The 5,243-nt window shown below is 33.9% G+C and overlaps 1 long non-coding RNA gene across 1 annotated transcript; it reads left to right on the top strand.

Moving 5' to 3' along the window:
* The first annotated feature begins 468 nt into the window (after positions 1-468).
* LOC146947064 (uncharacterized) lies at positions 469-5,243 on the top strand. The gene is made up of 4 exons (XR_015026895.1): positions 469-834; positions 929-1,136; positions 2,220-2,321; positions 2,883-5,243. It is a non-coding gene; the product is annotated as an uncharacterized LOC146947064 (long non-coding RNA).

Raw genomic sequence — 5,243 nt, forward strand, 5'->3', positions numbered from 1 at the left:
ACAGTTTTTGGTTCAATTTATTTCATTTTATGAATTCAGATTATGTTGTTGATCTTGTTTTGCTTTTTGAATTGGTTAGTACTTATAAGTAAAAAAGGAGGAGCTCAAACACCATTTGGCAAGGAGGGTAAAAAGAGTGGAATAATAGGAACTGTAAACAACATAAGTATTAATCTTATATTTGCTATATTGTTTGGTAATTGAAAAAGATAAACATAGTTTTTACAATTTGAAAGGCACAAAAAATAATAGATATAACTTTAATCAAAACAAAAACTTCATAATTTTTTTTACATGCATTACCGCAATAGAAAAAAAAAAGTGAGGACTGGCACGAAGTGCTTGTCTGAACGCTAGTAGAAAATGATGTGCATAAGAATTTTTTTGAACATTCTACAATGTTTTAAAAGATATGAAAATAATTAAGGTAGGTCTATTTAGCCTGTGGCATGTATAGGGTCATTTAGTTTTTTTTTTTTTGATGAGGGTCATATAGTTTTTTTAAAGTCCATATTTAAATGGAGCTTTTTAGCCCAGCCCGATAAAGTCTAATGTCTGTTAGGGCCGGCGCTAAACAGGTTGGGTAGGGTAACCCATCTTCACAACTATACATAAAAGATTGATGTATAGGTTTTGAAAAGGAACCCTTTTTGCCAGCTGCAGCCGCAGCTACCCACCAACACTTTGTTCCCCTCCTTCCACCAGCTGCATCTAATCATTTTCACAACTTAAGGCTTGTGAGTAGAAAGAAGATTACTTGTTACATTCACTATCATCTCAAATCAAACGAACCAAATACTGCAATTTGTGAGCTTGGAGTTTAACTACATATAGGTATGCAATATTTTTACTTCTTCATTAGATCTGATTTCATTTTCCTCTTCTCTCTGGTTCTAATTTATACTAAACTATAATTTCCTATTTGCAGCTTCATTGGAGAGATCTGATGCTATTCCTTGATCATGATGATTTTAATTTCTTGTTGTCATCTACAATCTCCTTTCATTGGTTGTTTAATGATGACGACATCATTTTATTTTTTTATGTCAACTTCAACTCGAGTGTGATTTCTTTGATTAAAAAAGTGAGAAATTCCAACATAATGGGCCTTTCAAAAGGTTGGCGGCATAAACATGGTATTTGAAAATATACTTTCGATTTTCTGTTTATGTTTAGGGTTAAATAATCGAATTCTACGTTCATTTTTATATTTATTGATATTGATCGTGTGTGTGTAGACACTCAATGCATCTGCTATACAAGTCTTTTTATTGCAATGTAAGAGAAAACCTAGATACACATTGTCTTGAAGCCTACTCATTTCGAGTAGGCGAATAAGTACGCGATCTTTGTACAATTTAATTTTGTTTCCAATTGGATGATTCAATATATTGTAATATAAACAACTTGATTTATTCCTAAGATATTGCAATCTTTTTCTATGTTAAATTGTCTTTTAAAGAATGAGATGTCTAGAAATTGATGCATTTGTCAATCATGCCACAAGATAAAAGCTTGTGCGAATTTCCACTGTTTTAAAGATTTTCCAAGAGATTGCATTTAATTTATAGATATGCGATGTGGGTTTTGAAGTGAGTAAATTAATATAGGAATAATTACAGATTTATTTACAATTCTGAGAATGATATAGACAATAGAATCAAATTTGAGAATTATAAATATGTTTCATGGAAGTATTAAATGGTTTTGTTGAATGCTTTATTAAGTTTCTTGCATTCAGGATGTGTGATATTTTAAATATATTTCATGGAAGTATCAAATGTTTTTGTTGAATGCTTCATGAAGTTTCAATATGGATATTGTATTATTGGAGTCAAGAATGTGACAAATTCTTGGGACTTTGGATCTCCACCTCTCATAATTTAGTTAAATCCTCTTTTTTTTGTCTCTCTTACTAATGGCTAATGTGTTGTATTTAACAACTATGTTTTCTACATTGAGTTTAATCTCTTATCATTCTTTCAAATAGTATTTTTAATTATTTATCAAAATAAATAAATTATCCTCTTGTTGAATTATCGTAGTGGAAACATTGCAGTATCGATTCTACTTTATATCTCCAACGTTTTGAGCAAATTACTATTAGTATTCATGCAGAAAGAAAGGAAATGCATTTTTTGTTGACTGTGTTGTATTCATTGCAGTATCCTTTTTCCATGAATGTCTATCACTTGACTGTGTTGTATTTTCTGTTGCAGTCTTACTATTGTGCAGATACCGAGCAGTACTTCAACACATATCGCAGGCTCATACGGTATCTAAACTATGCCAGGAAAAACCGAGTTGGACCCTATGAACCGGTGAGTTGAATTTTATTTTTCCTAAATCATCACATCAATTTTGTGAAACTTTCTTGCATTTTGGACATGTAATATTTTAAATGTGTTTCATGTAAGTATCAAACGGTTTTGTTGACTGCGTTATTAACTTTCAATGTGGTTACTGACATTGTACTGTTAGAGATGAAGAGTGCGACAAATTCTTGGGACTTTGGATCGTCTCTCTCATTGCATAATTTAGATATGTTAATCCTCTTATTGCTGCGTGTCTCTATGTCTCTCTCTCTCTCACTAGTGACTATGATTAATATGTCGTATATGACAACTATGTTTTCTACCTCAAGTTTAATTTTTTCAGTTCGAGTTCGTAATACCTTACTTTATATCAGTTTATTAGATTAGATACTAATTTATCGTTTTTCAACATGCGTAGTTGATTGCCATATAGGTTTATAAGTCCGCTTTATGAAGATTTGTTCCTACACATGCTACCCTCCTGAAAGTTTCTACTGTTATGGTTTTGAGTTATAAGTTATTTGCGACAACCGAAATTTTTTATTTTATGTTTCTTTCTATTTTCAGATCACAAGATTGGAATCTCGCCGCATCAGTTTTCCATTTTCATCGCCGACGAAAACAGTGACTGGAAAATTCCTTTCACCGCCAAGGCCAACATATCCCCGCAGTGGCGTGTGACGATGGCGCGTATGCTTGTTATGTGAAGCGGTGTGGGAGTTATAAGAAGGCTTTGGTGAAGAAGAATAAGAACTTGTTGGAGAAAAAATGCTTCAATGCCGTGACGGTGGTTCCCGGCCGGTGTCTGCGGCGGAGGTTTTGGTTTTTGAACGTGGTGAAATGGAGAGAAGGATGCTGAAGTTTAAGATGGAAAGAGAGGCGTTTTGTTAATCTTATGGTTTTGAGATGTACAAAGACACTGATAAAAAGGTTGTAAGGCCACCATACACAGAGAGCCCTGTACACAGAAGGATATTAGAAATTAAGCTCAATTCCCCCCACCCAAACCACCACATTCTCTTTCCCAACATCAACATCATCTCTTCTTCATACTGTTTTTCGGGTTTCAACTCCACTCGTAAAAAAGACAAGTTACAATATCCACGGTTGATTTTCCATTTTGGAAGAAGAATTCATCTGGAACATTGGTTAAGACATATACATCATGGGACCCAAAGATTGCATCTGCACGTTGGTTAAGACATAGACATCATGGGACCTAAATATCAACATTCAAAGACATTCAAGAAGTTCAAAAGGATGGCTCCATAAGAACTATACTAACAAATTTAATTTAGATTTTCGGTTTATGATTATGGTCAATTTTATTTAATTCTAGTAATGGCATTCAAGATTTTGATATTTATTAATATTGATCTTGGCTCGAGTTAACTTTAACATGGTTTGTGATTCAGTTTATTTGATTTTACAAATTCAAATTATGCTTCTGATATTGATTATTTTCTTCGAATTGTCTAGTAAATGTATGTTTGCTAATTAAGTGCTGAAAAATCTGATCAGCTTGTTTCAACTTAAAATACATAACACATAAGTACAAAGGGTGCTAAATTTCTCCTCACGTATGACTTTTATTCGTGTTGTGTTTTGCAATCATGGATCCTAAACGAAGCTAGGTGACTACAACATGTTTCTTCGGGTTCAAAATTGATTTACAAATTGTCTTTTATGTTTGGTGTTATATATATTGATCCAAATACATGTAAATTTGCTTCAATTTGTTTTGCCATAAATACGATATTTTTGGAATCAGTTTGTCCTCTTTATTGATAACTCACAAATGACATGAGCCGCTTGATATAAGAATTTTTATTATGTATGGAAATGATATATGATTGTGTTTATTTCGTATCTTTGATGTTTTAGTCTTAGCTAAGCTTTTCTTTATTCATTTGTAAAGAAACTAAATAACCTTGTTGAATTTTAATTCACTATGGTTTTCTGTTGTTTACATTTTTTCTTTTTAGAGGATTGTATTGTATTTTTCTATGAATGCCATATTGCAACACCTGGACACTTCCGGCTGTCTAAATCTGTTACAAAGCAGCATCAGCAAAGGGAGCAAATTCACTCATCAGATTCTGATTTCCGTCATCATTCATAGCATATGGCAAATCTGGATCGAACATAACAATCGGTATTTTCAAGACAGGGAACTCAATATCCCCAACATGGTCAGAAACATCATTGCAGAAGTTAAGTTTAGCTCCCCTCTGATGTCTGGAGCTAGTGATTCCTCCTCACTAGACTTCAATGTTCGTTTTTTGTTCCAGATTCCTTCGCATTCTAGCAGGCAGGTGCACGTTAGTGAGGTTTTTTGGAGACCTCCGCGGAGGGGAAGCATAAAAATAAACATTGACGGATCTTCTTATGGCTCACCCTCTTGTGGGGCTATTGGCATTGTAATTCATGACTGGAAATGCTTCTGCTTATGTAACGGAGGTTTGCACAGCCATGTATGCACTAGAGAAAGCAGTTGAGATGCAGTGGCGGGATGTTTGGATTGAAACCGACTCTTTAATGGTAGTTAAGGCATTTTCTAACCATTTGGATGTGCCTCGGACTTTGACAGTGAGATGGCTGAATTGTTTAGCCTTGGCTCAATCTTTTTCTTGTACTTTTTCAGATATTCATAGGGAGGGCAATACAGTGGCTGATGCCTTAGCTAAAAACGGTCATAGTCTGTCTAATCTTTATTCTCAGTGATGGACACAGCCTACACATATTATTTTACCTTTGTTACATAGAGATTCTACAGGTTTACCTTTCCTTAGAACAGTCACTATGTAATTTGTGATTGATTCTGTTGTATTTTTCTGTTGTAGGCTTATTGTTGTCAAGATACTGAACATATTTTCTACATGCGTATTTTTTACTGTAAAACGTGGCCATTACAGCGGTTCAAACTGC

Source organism: Medicago sativa, chromosome 2 (assembly GCF_051527215.1).
Source record: "Medicago sativa cultivar Bolivia chromosome 2, Bolivia_mono, whole genome shotgun sequence".
NCBI lineage: Eukaryota > Viridiplantae > Streptophyta > Magnoliopsida > Fabales > Fabaceae > Medicago > Medicago sativa.